The sequence below is a fragment of the Hippoglossus stenolepis genome, chromosome 19 (genome assembly GCF_022539355.2).
Source record: "Hippoglossus stenolepis isolate QCI-W04-F060 chromosome 19, HSTE1.2, whole genome shotgun sequence".
Lineage (NCBI taxonomy): Eukaryota > Metazoa > Chordata > Actinopteri > Pleuronectiformes > Pleuronectidae > Hippoglossus > Hippoglossus stenolepis.
In genome coordinates this window covers 688,349-714,779 of record NC_061501.1, presented here as the reverse complement: position 1 = coordinate 714,779, position 26,431 = coordinate 688,349, and the positions used below count along the sequence as shown (strand labels likewise).

Here is a 26,431-nt window from a genome sequence, read left to right as displayed (position 1 = left end):
CTGTGCACAGCAAAAAAAAAACAGCTCTGCAGCAGAATTTGCCAACACACACAGCCACCCACCCACCCACACACACCCACACACACACACACCTTCATTGGATCCTTCAGGGTGACCTTGGAGGGCTTCTCACGATCTAAATGTTCTTCTACATGAAGGAGGACTATCTTAAAATCAGCTGTCCACCCACTGTGAATGTTTCTTGGTGGTGGTTTGGGAGAAACCCACTTAATTAGACTTATGTGTATACTAACCAGACTTAAAATCTCTCAAAGATGGAACTATCACTACAATTTCTTAGGGGAACTTGTTATACTTTTTCTTGTTAGTATTTGTTCAGCTGGACTCAGGCAATCAGCTGAGGTTAGGGGAATTAGTCTTTCAGGTATTTGGCCATAAACAAATGGAAATTCTGACTCAATGAAATATTGCAAATTCATTCTGAGGGGATAACTAGACAAACAAAAACATTTAATTAAATAAATGCTCACAACTAGGAAATTACAAAAAAATAACATGGGTAAAAGTTCACATAAGTAGAAAAGAGTAACATAAAATGGGTGCCACTAGTTACCAGGCTGTTTCTGCCACTATTTCAGGATTCTGGCCAAATTCACCATGTTGGTTGTATAGAACCAATGGTGCTGAACACTCTTGACACATGGCCAGCTCGGGGCTTAGTGTGTCAGGACCTACCCTTAATTAAAACACAAACAGACAAACAAATTTCCCAAAAGATTCTTTATCTTTTCCACATGAATATTTTTTCCACAGACTTTGTTAAGCTTTTTCTCATGCACAACATGAAAAACAGGATGTAAATTCCTACATTGCCTACAGCAAAATCCCCAGGCAGGTCCAGTGACAGAGTGAGCCAAGTAAAAAAAATGGGCTGATCCAAGGACCTACTGTAGCATCATCTGTTCAACAGAAATACTAGGATAGAAGTACCGACCCCCTGGTTGGTGGACGATCCGCTCTCCTGAGCCACAGCTGCCCAGGATGACCCCCGGTGACTGACAGCGCTAAATACCCACACATAGCATCCTGTTATCATGAGTGAGGAACCACCTGTCACTGAACTCTAACTGAAATAGAGTCCAATTTATTGTCTGGATGATAATTTTAAAAAAGACCATTATGCATCAATATGATTTTTTTTTTTGCAGAAAAGATGTACATTTATTAAAAATGTTATGTTAATTTTCTTAATTCAAATTCTACATAATTAGTTGCATTTGTGTTTAATATATATATAAATCCATATCAGTCTGGCACTGAGGGCTAGGGTCTGGGGTGGTTCACACCTTGGTGGCTGTGGAGGACACAATGACCACTGAAGAATCGGATGCCACAATCAGCATCTCTCAGTTTTCTCAGGGCATTTACAAGCTTTTGTCATGTTGATATGCTCATTATTCTGTCAACAATGTCAATGAAAAGATTACATCTAAGCACCATGTCTCCCCTACTGTTTTTTTAATGTCTACACTTGGAAGGTATTCATTTCCTTTGACCACAGCATTTTACTCTCATCAGCAGGCTAATATCTATCAGACTTTTAAAACTGTTACGATTGGCCACTGCAAAAAGACTCCAACGTTCTTATCTGTCATAAATAACATTGTAGAAACCCTTTCATTCTGGCAGCATGTGTTTTGATGCTAATTGTGTCAATAGATTTCAAACAATATTAATGTCTCCACACTAAGGCCTGATTGAAAGTGACCATACATTAGACAGCACAGTAACATGTCACTGAACAGAATTTCTACTTCCAGGAACTTTCAAATCTATATGATAATAGTACGGACACAGGTGTCTGAAGATGTAGAAGCTCATTCAGCCTAATTTTAGATACCTAATAGGTTTTCTGTCTGCCCATGAATCACAGAGATGGGATCGATGTGCAGCACAGGCACCAGTTTCTCTCTGTGTATTGATCTCCACTAAAATTACTTTTGCTTTTGGAGCCACAGCACAGACACCACTGTGAGGTTATCTGGTGTCACTGTCACCGAGAGCACTGAACGCACAACGAAAGGGAGATACGCACAGACACACAAACACAAACACACACACACACACACACACGTTTGGTCTGTATGTAACTACAGTGAAGAGTAAGAATTGCAGCTCTGTAACCATATGGTGCAGTACAGAGGCCTGGCTGAGTGTGTCACACTGGTGCTTATTGAAATTCCAGGCAGACTTTGTATAAATTGTGTTGGGGAGAATTCAGCCAGTGATTTCTGAGGGGGAACAACAGAGGGAGGTGTGGGGAGAGAAAACACACACTCTGCAGTGTTGACAGATATGGAGGTGTGACTGCAGAACATTATAGGCTATCATGCTCTCACTGACTGGTGTCATCAAGAGAAAATTCTTTACTACCTGTCATTTTACTACCATTTAATAAAATGAATTCTAAAGCAGAATGCCTCAACAGTCTTGCATGCATATGTAATGCAAGTGTCATGAAGACAAATAAAGGACATTTCTGTGGCTGCAGATATAATCAGTCTACTCTTTTGTTAGGACAGGAGAAATAGGCAACCTTTTTGAAACAAATTATCATTCACTTTATCCAATTGTTCAGGTTTCCAGGCAACAGATAGGGGGAAATCCAGTGGTTTTAGTGCACAAAGCAATGTAATAACCTCTTCAATTGACGGGCTGCTGGACAATAATCTGACCTTTTGTATCCTATGACCTGGATGACTGAAAATGTTCAGAGACATGCTGTGGTCATGGATGAAAACCTTTGGAATGATGAGGAAAGGATTTCCCTAGCAGTCAATTACAGAAAAAATCCATTTGGGTCAGTGAGGAAATGTCTTCAAGAAATCTACATGGCTATTAATGTAACAGTTCTACTAGTGCCCAATACAGCCTTATACTGTACCTCAGACAAATCAAATACTGTAGATTGTTAACCGTAAGATCAAATACTTCAAGTAAAGGTCTCTGGCTGTTACACTTTGCAGCCTGACCTCCTCCCTAAGACCTTATTAGAGCTTAGAACAATACATGCTACTCCTGCCTTTGCTAATAAGAGAGGAGGTCACTGTTTAAGCATTTAACCATAAACCACTGCTGTCATTTCCTGGAAAGGACAGGCTCCTAATGCCTAAGAAAGATAAATCTAATGACCTTAATATATATTTCTACAGCAGCAAAACTTTAATACACATTCACAAAATTGAATTTGTGAGAATTCTTTTGTTTTACAAATGCACACAAATGCATTTTTTACATGCTCAAAAAAAGGTGGCATAAAACTGCCAGCTCAAAATATTTTACCCTTATTTGATTCCAGAGACATCTGAATCAGTATGAAGACAAAGACATGCCCTCATTTTCTGCCTGTAACAAGCAGAATGACAAAGAAGCATTGTCGTCAGCATTTTTGCCTCATTAGAGGTTCCCTCTGGCTTCTGATGGGCACTTGCAGTCCACAAACTTTAAACACACACCAAACAGGGAACATATACAATGTTAAGTCCATAGGCTCAAACATAAACAGACAGCAGATTTAATGGCATACTATATCAGAGATTGTCAAACTGCACAGCAAGTATAGATCAACTGTTAACCAAGCAGACTAACCCAAGCTGTGAAATCCATTTCATTATGTCTGCTAAGTGTATTTTCTTTGTATTTCTTTTGTTAAAAGCTATGCTAGCAAAGAGCTACACACAAACCAATCATGCTGTTCCTGGGTGGACACATCAGAAAATACCAAGGTGAAGTAAAGAGTGTGTCAGCTGTATTAGACCCTGTAACCCACAGTTAGAATCCATTGGACTTTCACTATTTGAAGTATTTCAATTACTATGTTAAAGCCATTTATTAAATTTTTTCTGAAAATAGATTACATTAAGTAGCAGTCATTACTACTAGCAGAGCCCATCATTGCCAGACAGGATTTAAATAATACTGTCACACATACAGGAGATGCACATGAAACAATACCCATTTTATTTGGAAATTCAAATGATTGATAGTGGGTTTAGAGCTAAAATAGCAAATGGTTAAGACCTTTTCTGGCAGAATTGGATACCTGACATCAAATTACGTATCATAAAATGCCTAAATACACACAGAGATGTGATATGTAGAGTATAGATAGCTCTGTATAAACAATTTGGTGAAATCTCTCATTAGGGACACATTTCAGTCATCCTGTGATAGAAATTTGTAATAATATTATAAGAAGCATTCCTACTCAGTACAATAGGAAGTTTGAATAGAATTTGTTCTGTGAGCTCTGTTGATTTGTCTTCACCCTCTAAGCTACTGCAGGACAACTCCCAGAGGTGCTTCAGCTTCATACACATCTGTCAATCATAAGAAGGCTGGATTCCTATCACATCACCCTCACTTTTTTCCCTGCTACTTCATTTCCTTTGCTGAACAACTTCTGACCATACATGGCTGTAGTGAGAGGGATAGCTCCTGATCCTGTAAGCCTCTTCTAACGTGTCTGTATTCAGCATACTGATGGGATTGCTCACTCTACCTCCAGACCTATTGGCTTCTTTGCCCCTGAAACATCTCCTCCACCCTCCATACTCTGCCCGTGAGCAGAGATCCTCCCTGTCTGACTCACTTTCATACGTTCACTCTTCACAGCCCTCTCTTCTAGGTCTTCCTTTCACTTACACTGGGGCCTGTGTACTAATTTAGAAACAGCCCAAACATCACCACCATTCCCTTAGCCAAAGGACTGCACTGGGAGGACTCAGCGGACATTTCAACATGTTGCTCTGAGTCAAGAAAAACAAATTATATATATGTGTATTTATAATATATATATCTTTAATATACCTATAAATACTCTTGAATTAATCGAGACAACGGCTAAATGTGAAGGAAGGACAGGAGTTTAAATTAAAAGGAAATTAAAACTGAAGCATATCACAAAACAGGGAAACTTCTTACTAAAATAGGATCAGATATACTAAAAATATTAAGAGTAATTACCAGTCTATAACCTGCCACTGTAGGTCCATAGCTCTTTTCAAATAAAAACAGGGTTGTCTCTCTCTAGAACTAAGGTAAATTAGGTAAAGTTAAGATTTGGCTGTGGTCAAGCCAGAAGTGGGATCTCCATTCACAATGCTCAAAGGCGAAGTGTATATTGATCCCAGCAATCTGAATTTGTTGTCGGAATGAAAATAGCACGCCATCTGTGTTGATATAAAAAGTTGTGATTTTTGGAGAGTCTTTTTATTGGATAACAATGTACAAAGCTTTCTATTTTTCTGTTGACTCAAACTGTGGATTAGCCAAGACAGAGAAAATACTGGATCATCCTTAACTATAAACGCTATCATGAGTCATTATGTTCTTTATCAATGGGTGATTATATTGATCTTGTCACTGATTTTGGTACATTTGGTTTGAAATTGTTTTTTTAGCAGTTGAAATACTGATGTCTGTCTAAGCTAAATACTTTAAACACACATTAGATTACACAACACAGAGAGTTGTTTAACTATAACATTTAACTATCAGGTTTATATGAAGTCACAAATTCACTCGTTTGCACATGCAGTGCAGCAGTAACCCATTCAAAACTCCAACATGCTGTGATGCAAGACACTAAATAGTTAGTGTTCCATCAATCTTGGAGGAGAAAACCAACTGGCTTGTTTCTGGCAGCTCACTGTGAGCATTCCAGTTCCAAAGAATGATAAGGTTGACAAGTGATGACTTCCAGGCATCACTGCATGCCTTACATGGTAAGTCAACAGAACACAAGTAAACACAGGAGGAAAGAGAGAATCTCTGACAAAATAAAAGATCTCCAATTAGCCAATGTCTCATGCTTATATTATTCTACTCGAGAGAATCTTCCCTTGACTTCTTTCCTTTCCTGAAACCTTAGGAACCTTAGGAACCTTAGGAACCCTAATCTAAAGTATTCAGACCTCATGCACATAGACTACACTGATGGTGAATGTAATGGCTACACTTATGTAGCTTCATAAACACCCCAAATTAATAACTAATCAAAGGAACCAAGCAATTGAAAAAATGGTGAAGTAATGCCCTGAAAACTACACATTTATTGTAAACATCAATTCTCTGCCTCTAAATTCATTCAATATTCCTGTGAAAATGCAAAATAAAATCAATAAGGAATTATGTATTATGCAAATCAATTAACAAAATGAGAATATCACATGATAAATCACATCAGAACCTGTAGTTCTGGATGTTAATTTTTTTTAAACCAGGTTCAGAAGGAATTTAAAAAGCTTCTAATATCTGGTATTACATACACGCATTCACACAGAACAAGCAAGCAGCAAGTAACAGATGTGTTCTGCTGGGGTGGAAGCAGTCCCAGTTCTGTTGTGTTATTTTTGCTTTTATAAAAAGTAACAGTGGGACAAGTTGTCCTGGAGTTGGGGGAGAGCCCTGCCCCCCCCTTCAATCTAGCTGGGGGAAGAGAACTGGTGGGAAACAGTGATGACCCTTTAACTGTCCCCTATCCCCAAGGCCCCAAATCATCCAACCCAGTTTAAGACCAGTGCTATGTGGTCTTGTGGGATATTAAGAACATTTTGTCAACATGAAGAACACTTACTTTATGCATGGAGGGCTTGAAAAGAATTGGAAGTAATAGGTGTGGAGACATAGTTGGCAAATTGATTAGTTTCACCTTTTTGTTTGTCCTTCATATTTCTTGCGACCCCTCAGCTGATTGATGTCAAACTTAGCTGATGTATTGCTGGGGACCTTGAGAAGCATTTTGGATGAGCGCTTGAGATTGTAACCCTAATCCTAAACCACTTCTTTATTATAGTCCACTTGTAATGATGGGGTGACAGAAAGAGTGACTTTGATAATGGGGTGGAATCACTGAATGTCCCTCTGTGGTGTTGTAATTAGAACACATTACCCCATCAAGCAATTTTTTCGCAACTATGCCAAATAAACAAGCATTTCTTAAATTTTCTCTTGCAATTGGAAGTGTCTGATTCTCCAACTGCTCCAGAGCTTTGCAGTTACTTTGGTGAGTAAATGGTTCAAACAATAGGTAGAAATTATGGACAAATGTCTTTACTGCTAAGAAAGCGATTCAATGTTGGTTAAAAACAGCTTTTCAGACTGTGACTGACTGAACTGAGGCAGAACAGCTCTGTGCATCAGTCTTATGTGAGGATTATTTGTGCTCTTATTATGACAGTGGATAATGAAGTGGATGATCGGAGCATGTGGCAGGTTGGAGTTTTAGACCTGGTGACAACACTGTCCGAGTTATCTGAGTGGAGAGGATTTCAGCCCCACTCAGCTTAACCTCCCTGCTGGTTTGCCGGTGTGTGTGCACACATCCTCACATTCACTGGGATTAACAGGCCGGAGAGGATTAATTACAGCCAGTGAATGGACATTACCTTAAAACACTGCAGAATAAAGCAGCTTAGTTTTCCAAACTCACACGATAATCTTTTCAATAGTTCAATTCACCTCGAAATGTGAGGAGCAGCTCCAGCAGTGGAGAAATACTGCCCCACTAACCAGAATGCATATTTCTATCAAAATATATTTGGTATGTGTGCAAAGGACTGTGCAAGTAAAAACTGTAGTTGAGAATGTCCCAATTGTAATCATGCAGTCATCCCCAACATTCTAGGTAACAACCTAGTGAGCATCATTTGGACAATCAAAAGCATCTCTCTCTGCTAAACCTTCATCAATCCAATTACCCACATTATATTGGTTTACAGAGTCTGCCCTATCAACAGGCTCATTTGAAGCACAATGGACTTATTCAGGGAAAAAAACAGTAGAAAACAACCCACAATTACTGTTATGAAATTAAAAACATAATATTTAGGGCAAATCCAGAGTTTAAGTTTGGTTTCTAAGTGTGAGGTTAGGAATTGAGGTATCTTTTTGCTATTGAGGTCATTTTGTGTTGCCACATAATGTTGTCCTGAACGTTGCCAAATTTGGTAAGCAGGCAGATTCTGTGGGGTAGCAGTGCATTTATTTTATTTTATTTGATCATTATTAGAACCAGTTTAAGTTTCAGATGTTAGTAGTGTGGATATTTTGGGCAAGTAAGGAGATTTTGGCCTGACGACTTTAAAGAGCTGTTTGGGGGTTGAGGCATTGTTAAAGGGTTTATTTTAGAATTAGGTTTAGGTTCGGGATTTTGGTTAGGCATCTGGCACTGCTTCCTGTGGTGCTGCTTCCTGTGATACTGCTTCCTGTGATGCATGTGATTTTCTGTAAGAGTGACAATTGCTTTCTTCTCATTTTTCTTTTACGTCTTTGAACAGCTGGCTTTTCACTGTAGTGCTTATTTCACTGTTGTGAGCAGGGATTTGATTTTGTGCCTTACTGGCCTTTCTGGAGATGTTCTAACCCAGTGGTTCTCAAACTATGTTATGCGTACCAACAGTGGTACGCAAGCTCCCTGTAGTGGTACGCGGAAGAATCGGACAAATATTCTAATATTATTATTATAAAATAGATGGTTCAAAAAACACCGTAGCAACTCCCAGAAGACCAGGCCCCACGGCATCATTTACTCCATGTTTTCAGCCTAAATGCCTGCTCTTATCCTCCTCCTAGTTACTGCTGCAGTAACTGTAGTAATGGTGTAAATAATTAGTTGGTTACTGCAGTTCTCGCAAGTTATTGCGAGAACTGCAGTAGTAACTTCCACTGTATTGGATTTGGCTGCAACGCCAAATCCAATTTTTTGGACTCAAACACTTCACCCACCCCTCCATCGGCATAGTAGTGATAGAATATGAGTGAATTTTAATTTTTGTGTTAACTATCCCTTTAAACCTACGGAATTATAGTAGGTGATGCGTCCACTAGTTTAGGAAAATCATTTAGTTTTCTTGTGAACTGACTCACTGCAGTGGCAACACTACTGACTTGATTCTATCTTGTGGGATAGTCTAGTGTCTAGTCTGACTGTCTCTCCCATCACTTCGATTATCTCTGACCACTTTCTTATCCAACCTGCGGAGATACTAGCCTGTCCTCTTAACATTGGTTCAAATGTATTTACCACTCAACCCTCTGATCCTTTAATTCTAACTGCTCTTTGTAAGCAATCACCAGTGATCCTAGCTTCTCTCACTGCAGTGACAGGTCCTGTTGAAAATTACACCAATCAATTAAACATAGTCCCCTGGTTTCAGTTGCATCTCTCCCCACTAAAACAAGATTGTTAATGAGGTCTAAACCCTGTGGAAAATGAGGAAATATATGCTCTGAAATATAGTAAAAATATACACACGCACCCTTGTGTAAGGCTTGTGAGCTGGGAAATTTTGTGTGTACCAACAATAGGGAGTACCCCAGGGCTCTGTAATTGACCCTCTCTTATTCTATCATTATATTTTACTCCTTGGCCAAATTGTTTGCAGTTGAATTAATTAAGGATTTCATTTCCATTGCTTCACTGATGATATCCAGCTATATGTGCCAATAAAGGCTGATGCCAGACACAGGCATTAGTTTGTTACTCTTGGCAACTGTGTGATTTCTCATTATCTTTTTCACCTACATTACAGCTAAACTTTTCTGTCTATTGCAGATGCCAAAATCGTAATTCACATCTTTGCAGAATGCTGCTAGATATAGAAATTTAAAATACATTACAAACTATTTTAGCGTGCCATGCTGGGTGCATGTGCGTCACGAAACGTCTTGTTTTTCATTTTAGGTCCGATGTTAGCAGCAAAACTGCCTGCGTGACCAGCACGTAACGGTTGCGCTGCAGATCTGCTGTGTGTCGCATATGTCTGTTGTACACACAGGCAGTGTGTCTGCTGCATGTGGAGAAGCAGCAATGTGAGGTATCTTGTATGACTACTGTATTTCCTCGAGTACTACTTATACTTCAGACTTTTCACAACTTCAAACTCATTTTCATACTTTCCGTTAGCAGCTTAATATTTCAGGCTCTCCTCTCTTCCCCTTCCTGTCCTCTCTTCCCCTTACTTTTCATGTCTCTCTTCACCATAGATTTTACTTTCTCACCTTTCTCATCTCCTCCTGTTACTCTCTGCAGGTATTTCTGCCTTGGAAGCTGCAGAGTCTGTGATTGCAAGTCTCCCAATGCCCCTATATCCATGCTCAACACCTGCTGCTAGAATTACAAATAACATCAGTAATATGTTACATCCGGAACTTGCATTGTTGTCTTTTCTCCTGCTCTCTCTAACCTTCCTCTCCCTCTCTAAATTTATCTCTCAACCAAAAGATAGGCAGATGGCCAGCTACCCTAAGCATGGTTGTGCTAAACGTGCTTGTGCACAGTGGGCATGGTTGGGTCTATGGAAACAATATTAAATGAAGAGTACTGTCACACCTGCTCTACAACAAGAAGTGCCCTGAGAACAGTTCTGTTGTGATTTGTTGCAATATAAATAAATTTGACTTGAATTGACTAGTGGTGGATAAGTTTGAGGGTGGGGTAAAGGGCTGGGAAATGCATTATGAGGGCCAGACAGAGAGTAGTTAGGAAGCATTTGGTATTTGTTGAGGTGTTATTATTATATACACAATTTATGTTTTTGTGTTTTACTTATGTTAACAACTATAAATGTTTGCACTTTAAAAAAAAACTGTACAGCATTTGCCCAGATCGTGTAGAAACTGCTTTATATAGAGATAAATGAAAAATACTATCAACACATTATGTTTCATATTTGTTGTATTCAATCTGAAATCATAGATTCATTTATAAAAAGTCCTCCTCCATGTTAATTGTGACTAGGGCCAAATAACAAAACAGCTCTTTCAAATCCATCCTGTTGAGGTCAGACTAAAGTGCTACATTAAAGTTTAATTTCCTCCCAGAGCTGATGTCATAGGATGAACAGACACAACATGTGACTGTAGTCAATCCATATACATCTGTGCTTTTATAGTCAGTAAAACTACCAGCCATTTATTGTCCTGAAAATATTATGTTAAACCAAAATTAGGAAATTGTATGAATAAATCTACAATCCCTAAACCTGCTATTTAGCAGATAGTGCCTTGCTTCAAATGTGACCCACCAAGCTGATAAAAAAGATGTTTGAAGTGCAGAAATAGTTGAGCTTGCATTCAGTAAATGACAAAGTGACTATATCTGCCACAAGAGCAGACTGCACAGATATGGAAATAATATACACACAATTCAGAAATATGTTTTGCCATCCACTCATTCATACTTAGATTCATACAGTACCAGCACAACCATCAGGGGCAATTTGGGGCTAAGTATCTTGCTCAAGGACACTTTGACACTCGGAATGGAGGAGGTGGAGCTCGAACCACCAACCTTCTGGTTAGTGGACAACTCGCTGTAACTCCTGAGCCACAGCTGCCCTTGGATGCAAAGGAAGCAGTAACTTCCAAAAGTGGTAAATCTTCCAAAATGTATTATTTTCAGGTGGCACAACTAAATTGTGTCCATCATGAAGCAAAAGTCAGTTGTGTCTTGAAATAACTGTGTGAAGCACTTTTCACATCCTTCCAGAGAGAATGAGAGTAACATTTAACATTTACAGCCTTCACTGGGGAGTGAGGACTCTGCAAATGTGACTGATCTTCACTGATGAGGACTTCCAGGCTCTGACCAAGTGAAATGAAGAGGGATGACAGAGTGGGTGGGGTGGGGGTCGGAGAGTGTGTGCAAGGAAGTGCCAGGCTGAGCCGCGTTCTTCCTCTGGGTCTGTGTTTACAGCCATATATGGGAACTATAAGAACAATGTATACAGTACAAGGGCACAAGCATAGACACACATACACACACCCTCCTTCTCCCTTTGCAGGTCTGTATACCTCAACATCCCTCTTCCTCCCCCTCCTGCTGCTGCTGCACACCTTGCATTATTATCAGAGAAATGAGGGGTGGGAAAGAGAAGAGGAGTGGAAGAGGGGGATGGGCACATGAAGGCAAGGCAAGGAAAGGCAAGTTTATTTGTAAAGCACATTTCAACAACAAGGCAATTCGAAGTGCTTTTCATAAAATACAAAAGACATCGTGACAAATTGTAAAAGCAAGATAAAACAATACAAAAAACATTCTAAAAGAAATTAATATGTGTTAAATACAAAAATAAAACAGTGCAGTGTAAGAAATTAGTAATTATTTGATTTAATAAAAGGCTTGACAAACAGGAAAGGCTTCAGCATTAATTTAAAAGAACTTAGATTTGCCCCTGACCTACAGTTCTCTGGGAGCCTGTTCCACAAATGTGGAGCATAGAAACTGAACTCTGTTTTCGCAAGGCCAAGATAATAAAGGGAAAAAAATATATTTTCAGGAATATGTAACATTGCTTCAAACATTTCAAACATGCTGTTTGACTATCGGTTTAATTGAAATGTTCCAACATAGTCACTTGCATAGGTGAAAAAAGAATGTTCTTGAAGCGTATCCAGTGAGTGAATGTGCAAACAATGCCGTAATTGTGGGTGATGTTCCCGTTTATCGCAGACTGATGGTTACAGACAAAAATGTATTACCGTGATGAGATGAACGTGAAGTGATCCAGATGATTTGTTGTTTTAACAGAGTTACTCGGCTGATATTCCATTGCTAGTTACGATTACGCTCACGCTTACGATAAGAACCGTATGTTCCCGCAAACCTCTGCTCTCTCTCTTCCTGTTCACCTGTGACCTTTAAACACCTGACCAAATATATACACACACAACTATTTACATACATTTAGAATATAGAAACATGCTGAATGGCTCCTACACACCGGTCCCATAATTGTGTGGGTGTGCACCTCAATTACCCTATTAAGACAATCAAAAGGAGCCAAAAGGTGCATGTGCATGTGTGAATCTTCAATCTTCATTTGAATAGAGGTTACTAGCACATAGTCAAGTTGGAAGCTGGTCTTTACCACCAGTTCTTATGCCTCCAATAGCAGTTTAGTGACAGGCCTGTCCAGGTAGCCTGTCTTGGTTCTCAATTGCAGAGAGCGAACCAGACCTCTCTCTGCTCAGGGTAGGTCTTGGTTACCTTTCCCATAAGCCAGGAACCACATGGAGCACAAGGATCCAGGATGACTACTATATCACCTACAGCAAAGCTCCTTTGTCCATTTTTGCCTCTCCTGGGTAGAAGAAGATACTCTCTCCCACACCCCTTCCAGAATAGGTCAGACAAATACTGGACCTGTCTCCATCTTCTTTTGATGTACAAATCACTCTCCTGAAAGAGTCCAGGAGGAAGACGTGGCTTGGACTCTAACAGTAGGATGTGGTTGGGAGTGAGTCCTTTGGATCATCAGATAGCTTTGTGATTGGACGGTCATTAAGAATGGCCTCAACCTCACAGAGAATGGTATGAAAGCGCTTGTCATCCAGAGACTGCTGTTTGAGACTGCACTTTCCTAATGAGGGGAATGATCCGCTCCCCATGCTCTGCCATGATGAGATCCAGCAAGGGAATTAAAGCTCCACTCTATTCCCTTCTGCAGTAAAACACTCTGAATCTTGTTGTGATTCAAGTTTTCAAGGGCTTCTCTCAGTTCCCTTTCGGCTCCAATGAAATTCGTTCCATTGTCGGATCTCAGATGAGAAACTTGACCTCGGCGACACACAAAACGACGAATGGCATTTATGCATGAATCGGTGTCCAGGGAGAAGGCTACTTCAAGATGTACTGCCCTGCTAGTCATACATGTGAAGACAACTCCATATCTTTTAACCAGACTGCGACCTCTCTTCACTTCGATCGGTCCAAAGTAGTCCACTCCTACATTGGTAAACGGTGGCATATCTGGCAGAATCCTTTCAACAGGCAAGTCGGCCATTTTCTGTTCTCCAACTGTACCTTGAAGGCGGCAGCAGACAACACAGTCCGCAATGATTTTTTCTGCTGGCTGAGTTGGCATTGGTGATCCAATATTTCCCATTTCCAATATTTCCCATTTGCTTATGGATGTACTGTAAGATGAGCATATATATTGGTTGATCATTTGAAACGATGATGGGATGTTTTACTTCCTTGGGCATAGCTGCTTTCCTTAGTCGTACTCCTACCCTCAAATAGTCCATCCTGAAGCACTGGATCCAGCTTGCCGATATCACTGTCTTTTCTCGCAACAGATTTCCTACTTTCCAAAGTGGAGATTTCCTTTTGAAATCTTTCTCGCTGACAGAAGTGAAGGATGGCCGTTTCGGTTTTAGAAAGATCATCTTGAATCAATGATTGAACTTTTATCTTCGATCTGTTATTCCGCAGCTCTTCTCCAACTCTGTCTTACAGTGTGCCGGAATTATTATCCTTGCAGAGAAAGGCTTGAATAGACTTTCTCCATCTTCTTAGTTCCATAAGTACATCCTTGAACTTAAGAAACCAAGCAATTGAAACTTTCAGTTTGGTCCAATCAGAAAACTAGTGCAACAACTTGCTGGTAGCACACTCTGAGTGCTTGGAGATGGAAGTGTTGATGATAATATCCCTTCTGACCTCTTGGTCATCCAATGAGATACACAGTTGGTCCATACTGTACTTTGGCCAATCTCCTGTCTCGTTCAGAAGAAACTCTGGTCCTTCTAACCATGCCTTATTTTCCAGAAAGTCTTGTGCTGATAATCCTCTTGAGGCCTCATCAGCAGGATTCAGTTTAGTTCCAATATGTTTCCACTGAGTAACATCTGTAGCCTCACGTATCACGGCCACTCTGTTCGCCACGAATGTATGAAATCTCTTGGTTTCATTTGCAACGTACTTCAACACGGTCATGCTGTCAGTCCAGAAAACTGATGCTGTCAAATCAAGCTGCAATTCTTTCCTGAGCATCTTGTCAAATTTTACAGCCAAGACATCAGCCGTAAGTACGAGTCTGGGGATTGTAGTTTGTTTTAATGGTGCAACTCTGGATTTTCCGAGCATGAAAGCGAGGTTTACTTCATTAGAACCATTCTCCAATCTCAAGTAGGACACAGTCCTATAGCCAAATTCACTTGCATCAGAAAAATTATGCAACTGTGCATGCTTGAGTTGACCAAAGTCCTTTAACTTGATACATCGATTCACCTTCAGCACTAACACGTGATGTAGATTTGACAGACAATCTGACCATAGCTGTAAGAAGGCTTGGGATATCTTATCATCCCAGCCAACCTTTCTCTTGCACATTTCCTGCAGCATTCGTTTTGGAGGAATAGTAAATGGTGACAGAAATCCAAGAGGGACATAGATTGAACTAATGACTGACAAAATGACCCGTCTTGTCTGAGGACATTCTTCAACTGCAATCTTGAATGTGAACACATCAGATTCTACACACCAGTGTAGACCAAGAGCTCTCTGTAAGTGGTCTCTGTCCAAGTTGAGCTCCTTGGTTGCCTTAGATCAGTAGTCGCCAACCCGGCGATCGCGATCTACCGGTCGATCTCGCAGTCTTCACCGTCGATCCCCGAACTCTCTGGACTCACTGGCTGTGGTTTCGCCGCAGATCAGCTGTGTGTCGGTTGTTCACACGGCAGAGTGTCCGCTGCTGGCGGCGGGGCTGCTAGTTTATCTACTGCATTGCCTTCAAAACAAGTCGGTTTATGTACTGAACTAAACACCAGGACGCTACGGTAGGAAGATGCGCATCTTCCGGTCTGTCGATAACAATCAAAGCCCCGTTAGAACCTTAGAACAGATGAATGGATTCAGAAAGTGAAACGCTGGAGTGCTTTTACTTTGAAACGGGTTCAGGAAGTGTTGTAAATACGTTTGTGTCATCGACAGATAAACATTGTGTTTTACAGAAGAATAAACAGAGAAAATTATCTTTCAGCTGAGTTTTAATGTTTATCTGTTGAAATTATGTTACAAACATAAATGGTTGCAACACTTTCTGTAGGCGTTTCAAAATAAAAGCACTCCAGCGTTTCTATTGACGGAGTCCATTCTTTTGTTTAAAAAGGAGATTTTATTGTGAAATATTTGCAGGAGCAAATGAAGATGCACGGCTTCATACTGTATAGTACTTGTATTTATTTGAGTACAAGGGACTACTTTCATACAAGGCAATAGTAATATTTATGGCCATATTCAAGTCAAAGCCCATGTAAAAAACATTGTGCTGCAGTAGCAGCTCCTCTGCAGAACATATTGTTGAACTGAAGCTAAATATTGTGCACTGAACAGATGGTGTAAATATGAATTGATATTAATGTGAATATTGTTCATTGAATAGATAAAGTTGCATAACTGCTTCTTTGTGTATATTTATGCTCGTACATTCAGCCTTTAACAGAAATTACTAAAACTAATCAATATGACCCTCCTTAGTGGGTTTCTTGGAAGATATCAGGGTGGTAGATCTCGGCTTACGTTTGGAATTAAAAAGTGATCTTGGGCTCGAAAAGGTTGGTGACCATTGCCTTAGATGGATGCTTTTCAGGAATGCTTGCCAGGACTGCACGACTGTTGCTCATCCATTTTGAAAGCTGGAACCCTCCCTTGGAACATACAGCAGTGAGTTTTTTTTACCAGCTGCAATGCTTCTGCTACCGAGGGCACAGTCATCCACATAGAAGTTGTGATGGATGGTGTTCAGTACTTTAGGCTGGAAGTGGGTCTTGTTATCTTCAACAATTACCTTCATCTATAGTCCACTTGTTTCTGTGTCACGTCACCATTGGGCCACCAGAGAAAGCGGAGGAAGTTGACATGTTTCTGGGACACCTTCACCTGATGGAAAATCGCTATAATGTCTGACATTAAAGCAACTGGTTCCTGTCTAAACCTTGTAAGGATGCCAAACAGGGAATTGGTTAGGTCCGGTCCTTGTAGTAGTTGATTGTTCATGGATGTTTCTTTGAAACTTGTTCCACAGTCAAACACTACCCTCAGGGTTTTGTTTTTGGGATGATAGGCAGGTTGGTGCAGTAGTGGTTCTCTATGAGTTGAATGGATTCCTCCATTATCTGTAGAAACCTAAGATCCTCCCTTGACATCCCAACTTCATCAGAAGACTTCTCATTAAAGTATTGATTGTACTGAGCAATCAACAGCTCCTCCACTCTGGCAATGGGAATGCTGTTGGCAGTGACTGTAGGGCAACTACTCTTCCCAGAGTCACTCTCATCTCCCCTTAGTGGACCATTCACAACCCACCCCAGTAGGGTTCGGACGACATAGGGTCCATTGTCACAGCTGTTGACAACTTCCCATGGTTCAAGAAGCTTTGGAGCATTGGTGCCAATCAGCAAATCCACTTCAGCATCAATATAGGGAGTTTTGATCTATTTAAGATGAGGCCATCTTCTGAGGTCTTCTTGAGTCACAATGTTGTATTTGGTCACAGGCATGCTCTTTTGAGTATAAACATCAGGGAGATAAAAATATTGTCCCCGTTGTAATTAGAGACCTCCAATTGAGTCAGTATAAGAGTGTCCACAGTGTTCTCCTGGCCCATGGTACGGAGAAATATGTTGGTTTTGGTGCCGTTTAAATTCAGCTTCCTCATTAGATATTCTGTACAGAAGGTGGCTGAACTACCTGGTTCCAAGAAAGCATATGTTTCCAAGATGTTGTTTCCACTCTTTGCCTTGACTTGTACCAGTACAATTGAGAGAACACAGTCTTGTTTCCCGGTCCCAGTATGAGCACAAGTCTGCTGAGATACCAGGGCACTGCTTGCTGGTTGCTCATCAGATGGTTTGAGTTTAGCTGTGATGTGGAATATTGTGGGATGCTTTAGGTTGCACACACTCCATGTGATTTGATTTTTACAATCCTTGCTGACATGTCCAGGTTTTAAACAGCCAACACAAATCCCGTTTTTCTGAAGAGATCAATCCTTTCACGGTGGGTCATCTTCATGAGCTGTGCAGATTGCTCTAGAGTATGGCCACCTTGACATGCACAACAAAGAACAGACGCTAATGTGGGAGCTAGGCAGCAAACGTTATCAGTCCTGCCCGTCTTTAACCTTAACAAATAGTGTTAATTTAACAGGATAACACAATTGTTTGTGTCTGAAAAGTGTTATGTTTCTCTTAAATTCCCGGATTGAAGCGGAGAAAGGTCTACCAGCTACTGGACATAAACAGTGATGTTGATGTTATTCTCTTAATTTTTTGCAATTTTCTGTGGTATCGAAAATGGTATCGAGTATCGGTATCGCGTTTGAAACTCCAGTATTGTGACAACCCTACTTTGTACTAGGGCGGCTGTGGCTGAGGGGTAGAGCGGTCGTCCTCCAACCTGAAGGTCGGCAGTTCGATCCCCAGTCTTCCCCATCTGCATGCCGAAGTGTCCTTGGGCAAGATGCTGAACCCTGAATTGCCCCTCATAGAACAACAAAGTGCTGCTAATAGATGCACTGTATGAATGTGTGTGTGAATGGGTGAATGTAAAACTGTACTGTAAAGAGCTTTGAGTGGTCATCAAGACTAGAAAAGCGCTATATAAATACAAAACCATTTACCATTTACTATGTAGTGCATTTCATTTTCACATCACTACATTTATCCACTTTGTAATACCATTCAAAAGTCCATATGGAATGAAGACAGAAGTGTACATGAATTCCTTTCTGACGACCATCACACAATGCAATACAATTTTTTTATTCAAAATCTAAGAGTGATCACATAAAATGATGATGTTGAGATTCTGAAATTGCATTTTAATGCTCACTACTAGGTCAACTATGAAATAATATGTATATTATATTATATAATATAGGGAGTAGTGAATAAGTAACAAGAGGGAGTGACACAACCAAGACTCCACTATGATATCATGGTTGTAAACATTAAGTGAAGGTCACACTAATAAATAATAATAATAAAAATTAAAAAAATCAAATGGACAAACATTACTGGCGGATACTAACTCCTTGGAAATGTCAGTGACTCCTGGCTCTCAGATTAAGACTCAGCAAGTTCATGGTGTGATCTCCTAGAGTCTGACAGGACCAGGATCTTGTCTGACATAGCAGACATTCTCAGAGTCTGTCTGCCTTCTGTTTTTAGGCAGGACACCAGAGATCAAATAACTTGATTGCTATGGTTACAATAATGTTCACCTCACACTTTCACAACCTCTGCTCTAGAACAATATCACTATGCTGCCTCCTTTGTTCTTGATCAACACAAGTCATAATCACTGGATGATTGGGGGCTTTGCCAAGCGAACATATGCCAGTGTGGACACTAAAACGGTTGATTTGTTGATGACTGATATATTTTCAAAATGTAATACTACTTTACTACTCAACAAACATAGGACTAGACATATGTTACAAGGGACACTCTTCAGCATCTTCAGCATGCTCACGTCCCATGTCCATGCTGTTAAAATGGCTTTGTACCAGTTTGAAATTTAAAAAAGGGCTGGTTAATTATGAGGTAGGTGAGGTAGATGCACTAACTGAAACAGTTTAATACCTTCCATTACACCAAATGGACACTATCTCGTACAGGTGTCGTCAAATTATTCTTACACAAACAAAGATTGAAAATTAAACTAAAAGAAATACACAATACAATATAATTGTTCATAAACCATGGACATTATGTAAAAATCCACTTCTAGTGCTTCAAGTGCTCATAATTAAGAAATGAAAAGAAAAAAACCACACCAATATTTCAGTTTTAATTTGTGCTTCGATTTATCATCACTGAAAGAAAATTCACTGGAGACTATTGATTTGTGGAAAAACCTTTCACTACGACTGCAACATGACATCATTTCCCCCTGAACACCAGCTACCATAGCGTTCCATCTCTTTATGGAGCACACCATGCTCCTCCTGACATGATGTAATGAGCTGTTTGGAGACAACAATGCTGTTAAGTAGACTTCATTGATCGTAGCACTTTAGATTGTCTTTCTGTTTGACACTCACTGCAGACAACTTCAGCTGTAAGTTATCAGAAACTGGAGGGAATATGTTGTGCAATATGAAGGTCTTTAGAGTGATTCTCCCGCCAAGGGTTGAAGTTTAAAGGGATATTATCAAACCTGAATCATTTTCTATCTTGTTATAGTATGATCTAGTTAGAGGGCAAAAATACTTTTGAGCATCAGTCGATCAATCACAACATACAGCTCTAGGAGGAGATTACGCAGCACCTGTCTGCAAGATACTATTTAGTATCTTTTTTTGGCTAGTGCCGGTGAAAGAGAGACAGGAAACAGGATGAGAGAGTATAGGGCAATGTCAAACAGGTCAGCCCAGCCGTAGGCTGCTTCTCAAGGCGTATGTGCCCATGTCATATGCACCTGTTTAAGCCAGACATGATAATTAGTTACTGTAATATTTTTCTGCCAGAGAATTGTCAGTTTTTCCAATAAAAGTGACAGTTAAAGAATGAAGAGGCCTGTTAAATATTTTGGACATTGAGAAATAATGAAGGCAAAATGAGTCTGGGTATTTTCTCAAATGCTAATCTCAGAAGAAATCCATAGACCTGTCTTGAGAGGGTGCGTACATTTTATATTTAATTGCATCAAATTAAATTCATCAGATCTGTAGTCTGGCTCATGTTATACAATTTGAATACAAAAAACAATAATGTTGTTATACACACATTACTTTAGGTTTAAACAAAAAGATTAGTTTTGGTTAAGAAATAAGAAAAATCCATGGAAATCTTGAATGTTTTTACATATTACATATTGCCATTCAAGGTGCTCTCAGACAACAAGCAGCTGTTTCAGCACCTCCATTGTTTCCCACACAAAAACCATGACAGCAGGTAGTCGCACTTGACAACAGGTTTGCAGCTGATTGGATGGCTGAAGTTTTATAAGTGTGATGCAATGCCTTGTGACCATGGCAACCACAGAAACCTCTTTAAGGAAAATTACCCAGGAGCTCATTTTGATAGTATCTCAGTTTCAAGAATTATACACATCTTTACCCGCAGTAAACAAATTTCTCTGAATGATATTCAAACTTATTTCTTTGGTCTGATTCAGACTGAGACTTAGGTATAATAATGGGTTAGATGTCAAAGTAGTGGATGAAACTAAGGAAATCATTGCCATAGCACTGCTCTTTGTTTCCACTGTCCCATCACGACTGAGTAACTTTTGCAGAGGTAGAACATGTAGATGCCTCAGGCTGAATTGCTGTTCGGCAGCGACCTATTTCCCAGAGAGCCCTGTCTCCCATTTTTTGTGATGGATGCTTTCAGACATCTTTCCCTCCTCCCCTTACTGTTTCTTGCCACACAGATGCGGACAGTTGAGTCAGTGCGTGTGTGTGTGTGTGTGTGTGTGTGTGTGTGTGTGTGTGTGTGTGTGTGTGTGTATGTCTGAGTGCATGTGGGTGGCCCAGTGTGCTGCACACTTGCCAGCTGGCCTTACTTTAATTCACTAGCCCACACAAAGAGAAGTGGTTGCCAGTCACAAACATGTTCATACACATGACCTCTGTAGCATCATTTGACAGATTTTATTGTTATTGGGGCCGTGCTGCACCGAGAGCAAGACGAGGAAGTGACATCAGTTAATGTGGTTTGGGGTCAGGAGTGACAAAGCCCTGCAAGGAACAGGATGTCTGAGAGAGCTGCGTCATGATGTATGATGGTAAATAGAATTTGAACAAGGGGTGAAGAAAAAGACTCAATGATCAAGTTTGAATGTACTTATTGCCAAAATATTAGGGAAACTTTGTCCAGATACTGGACAATACATTTTTACTCTGTGTCTGTTCTTCCTTGTTCGGTCTTTGCAAGCCTTATTTATGAGGGAAAATAAGGCACACGTATCCCATACTATAATATTTTAGATAATAGAGTGCATCAACTTTGTGTCAGCAGTTTGTGCTTTTTTGTCCTTCTTCAATTTCAACATGCCAACATCCTTATGTGCAAATCCAGATCCATTAAGAAGTACGTTTTACACAAAGCCCTAACCTACACCTCATCTAACGCATTAAGATGAAGTAGAACACAGACAGGGGGTGAGTACAAATACAAACATCAGTGATGGACATCACTTCCCACCTACAGATGCTCTTGTTTTATCTCCCAGTTTCAGTTCGGGAGGCAGACACCCTCTGTACATTTAAGAGTAGGCTTAAAACCTTCCTTTACGATAAAGCTTATAGTTAGAGCCGGTACAGGCTTGTCTTAGACCTGCTCTTAGTTATGCTGCTATAGGTCTAGAATGTCGGGGGACACATGACACACGGAGCTTCTCTTCCCAGCTTCTCCTTCCTCTTCTCCATCCTTATCACATCAAAGAAATTAATATCTCATCAACACATGTTACTGACTTGACTTCTTCCCTGGAGTCCCTGGAGTATGATGGTAGATCGCGAATCAGAGATCGTGATCGTAATGGCGGATCCTGTATATTGCTGGCTGATCGTGATAATAATGGCGGATCCTGTATCGTCTTGGCATCTGATAATGGTGGTGGACCACGATCGAGGTGGCAGCTGATGGTGGATCCTGATGGCGGCAGTGGACAATGACTGTGGACTATAGTGGCATCCGATCTTGATGGTGGATCCTGATCTTGGTGGCTGCTGACCATGGACTATGATTACAACAAGACTGCTTGATATACAATATGTCTACTCAGATACTCGACCATTACTGACAATAATCCATCAATTCATTTACCTTCCATTATGCTACAAAGTGTTTATTCTAATCAATGCTGCAAATACCTTTATCTTTCTGATGTTCTCCTTTACACTTGACATCTATTGCACTTCTGTCCGTCCTGGGAGAGGGATCCCTCACATGTGGCTCTCTGAGGTTTCTACCTTCTTTTTACCCTGTTAAATGTTTTGTTTTTTAGTAGTTTTTCCTTACTCTTGTTGAGGGTTAAGGGCAGAGGATGTCACACCTTGTTAAAGCCCTATGAGACAAGTTGTGATTTGTGAATATGGGCTATACAAATAAAATTTGATTGATTGATTGATTGTTTCTGAATGGGAGCAAATCCATTAGTTATTTCAAATGTAACGTAACAATTGTCATTAAAGATGATGGCTTGGGCAGACTATTATAACTGGAAAAAACATATGAATAAATACTACTGCGAGACACTACTACATTACATTACATTACATTTCATTTAGCTGACGCTTTTATCCAAAGCGACTTACAATAAGTGCATTCAACCATGAGGGTACAAACCCAGAACAACAAGAATCAAGAAAGTACAATTTCTTCAAAAAAGCAAAACTACAAAGTGCTATAAGTAAGTGCCATTTAAGTGCTACTAAGTTAGTGACTGAAGGCACTATTGTACATTTAGAGCAAGTGTCTTAGCTCGTTTCCGACCAACTGCATTATTGAAGCATTGCTATCTTGAGACAGTCAAAGGCTATTTTCACTTTTTTTCCAATTAAAACGATATTGGCGCTCTCAGAGCCCTGATCTTAACATCATTAAGTTGTGGCAAGTTCTTCAAGGAACAACCTTCCAAGTGTACTATAGAGAACTGACACTGTTTTCAAGGCAAAGGGTGGTCAACTGGGTGAGAGAGTGTGTGTTCTAATATCTGTCACAGGAACTCAGCGTTACGCAGGAGACAAACATCCCCCTGTCTCTTTGCCAGGGGAGACCTTCCATTTGATCCAGCTCCTTCCAAAAGAAAAAAATCTTACAATGTAAATCAGATAAAACTTCTCTTCTAATTTCCATCAGTGGAAATCTCAAACCCAAACCCCCCTTTACTCCCTCTCCTATCTGTCAAGGGCAAAAACAACACGACTGGATGCTGCTCATACTCTCATCTCTCATCAAGCTCTGTACACTCGCAATGCTTAGGACGTTAGATTTGTTCCTGTGTGCTACACTCTATACTGATGGATATAATACAAAAGTGATATTAATATTAGGTTTCATGCCGATCCTTACTGATCACTTGGTGTATGGTTGTTCCTTCCTGAAAGAAATGATTTGGTGAACAAGATGTGATTTTTTTTTAGGTTTTCTTTTGAACATAAATATATTGTATAGATATGATACAAAACTAAAGCACTACTGGTACTCCCCAGAGGCTTCATCACAATACCCCTGGACTATGAGGAACTATGGGTTGGTTCTGAGTCTTTCTCATAGGTTGTTTTCAGAATCGTACTGAATTCACTAGGTGAATTTTTTATTAATATAATGTCAATGATTCAGTAGCCTTCTATTTGTGATTGTTACTGTGGTTCTAAAACAGATATAGGATACAAGCAAGTGATTCAACATGTGCTGAACACTTTTAAATTCATCTGCTTACCCACTAACGTATATCTTTTCAGCACATTCACTGAATTCTTCACTGTAAGTTATGGTCAATTCAGGCATCTATGAATCTATAGTTTTCAAAGCCCACTAAATCAGTTGTAATCAATATAACCAAGTCTTTCAAAAGTAACAAAATTGACACAGACATTCTTTGGATACTAGATTAAACATACAGTGGTGATAAATGTAGTAGGATGAGTCTGTGATGACTGTTGTTTTTTTTCTTCATCTAATAACATCAAAAATCTTGCCTGCAACAAACCCTCCTGACTTATGGGTTGCAATTTAATTAATTGTGCCGATATTTGTCTATTGACATGTTCAGATATCATATTGCTGAAATAATTTGACTCCAGCAACATGATAATGGCTTTAACCATTATCATGTTGCTGGAGCCAACAGTTACTGTTAGAGACAGGATGTGAACAGAGGTCATTAATGTCATAGTCACATGCTTTGTGTAATCCCAACCATCCACTCTGACCTCCTCGCCCTAAGGTTTTACACTGATATAACATCGTCCTTCTGTCGCTGTTCCTGATGGACCATGGCATGAAAGACATTCAGCTGTAGCTCAACCCAAAAACACATGAACCGTTGGCCAGTGACGTAGTTTATTGAAGAGGACAGTCTCCATCCTTGCCCCTTCACAACTGGGACAAACCATGAGTTCTGTGTTATGAGCCCATATTTATGTTTCTGCTGCTATTGTGAGTAAACAAGAGTGTAGCTGGAAAAAACTGTGTTTGGTAAAGGACACAGCCACGTGTGACAACAAAATATCATTACAAGTGTGTAATACATGTAAATAAAACCATATACCAACAAGTATGTGTGTTAGTCCACCTCTGACTGAAGAAACACTTGCTTATATTCCAAAGGGAATATACAGTGCTGTAGTCAAGCCTCCTCCCACTCTACTGTACATCTTCACCCCTCCTCCCTGAAATATACACACTCCATCTTTGACAAGTAAAACACTGTTAGCTTAACACACATACACATACCCTGAAGCTGCAACAACATCAACTAGGAGTCATGTTAAAGCTAATGTGATGCCTTTTCAACAAGGCAGATCCTGGCTAAATGCCACCGTTTTATGAGCTTATATGTCTCCCCTCCACTGATTTTGCTGCTGCCAGCTTAACATTTCACAGCTGCACAAAGTCCTGAGCTGATGGCCAATTTGTCTTCTATTCAGCCTGGTCCTACATCAGAATGCTGCAATGAAAACAGTCACATGGCAGCAACAGAGAAGCAGGCTGACAGTTAGGGCTACGGAGTGCAAGCAAGCTAGATGCAACTCCAAAGACACTATAATAATACAAGGGATTAAAGTAAAATCTAAAAAAATTCTAATTTGGAAAGTTGGAGGAGGGGGTCATATACTCACTGCTACTGCTTTTGTATTAGAGTGTACATAAATGTTACACAGACACAGTGTACATCCACTGTGTGTACACAATGTCCAGCTGGATCAGATGTCCTGCTGGACAAAATTCCTCTGTGTCTATCGTCCAACAAGAACTGGGTGGCACAAAGTCATCTTTGACATAATACCTATGGAATATCCATGTCTAAGTGCAGGGGTTTTATAAAATTTGGTCACAATTCATTAAATATATTGATACTATGTTGGCAGCTTTTGTGCTGAAGGGTTTGGTGGATCACAGTCAGCAAACCACATCATATATTAATGCATTACTAGTGGGTAATGAGTGTATGATGTAATGAGGGTTATACTGATTTAATCATATGTACCTAAGTGTTAAAGATGCTGTACTGTACAGAACTGAAATAGTTATTTATTGTCTGTTATAACCTAATGAACTCCAGAGATTCTCTAAACTTTCTCCGCAGGGGCTGTACGTCTGAACGCAAATGTCCGAGTGAGAGCCTCCAGAGTTCGTGGACTTTTTCAACCTGGTATAAAGTCAGCAGAAAGTGTGGAAGAGTCGATGTGAGAACACGCAACAGACCCAAGAATGGAAACGAAAACTAATATCTTCGAATGAAAAGGCGGTGCCTAATGCGTACAAGATTCCAAGAGAGTTTGTGGTGATAAAAGCTGACGCTGGTGTCGGTGTGCTGTAAACAGAAACACGTGATCGCTACAGCGGAATCAATGTTATAATATTTTTTTAACAGTGTCTTGTTTCCTTGTCAGTAGTTATATGCTTTATGAGCCAGAACGACTCCGCATCCACTAACTCAGGTCCC

General features: G+C 40.0%; 1 protein-coding gene across 3 annotated transcripts in view; it reads right to left on the bottom strand.

The window, feature by feature from the left end:
- The window catches only part of arhgef4 (Rho guanine nucleotide exchange factor (GEF) 4), a 113,594-nt gene that overhangs the window by 27,552 nt on the left and 59,611 nt on the right, over positions 1–26,431 (bottom strand). The gene's annotated exons all lie outside the window — the stretch shown is intronic.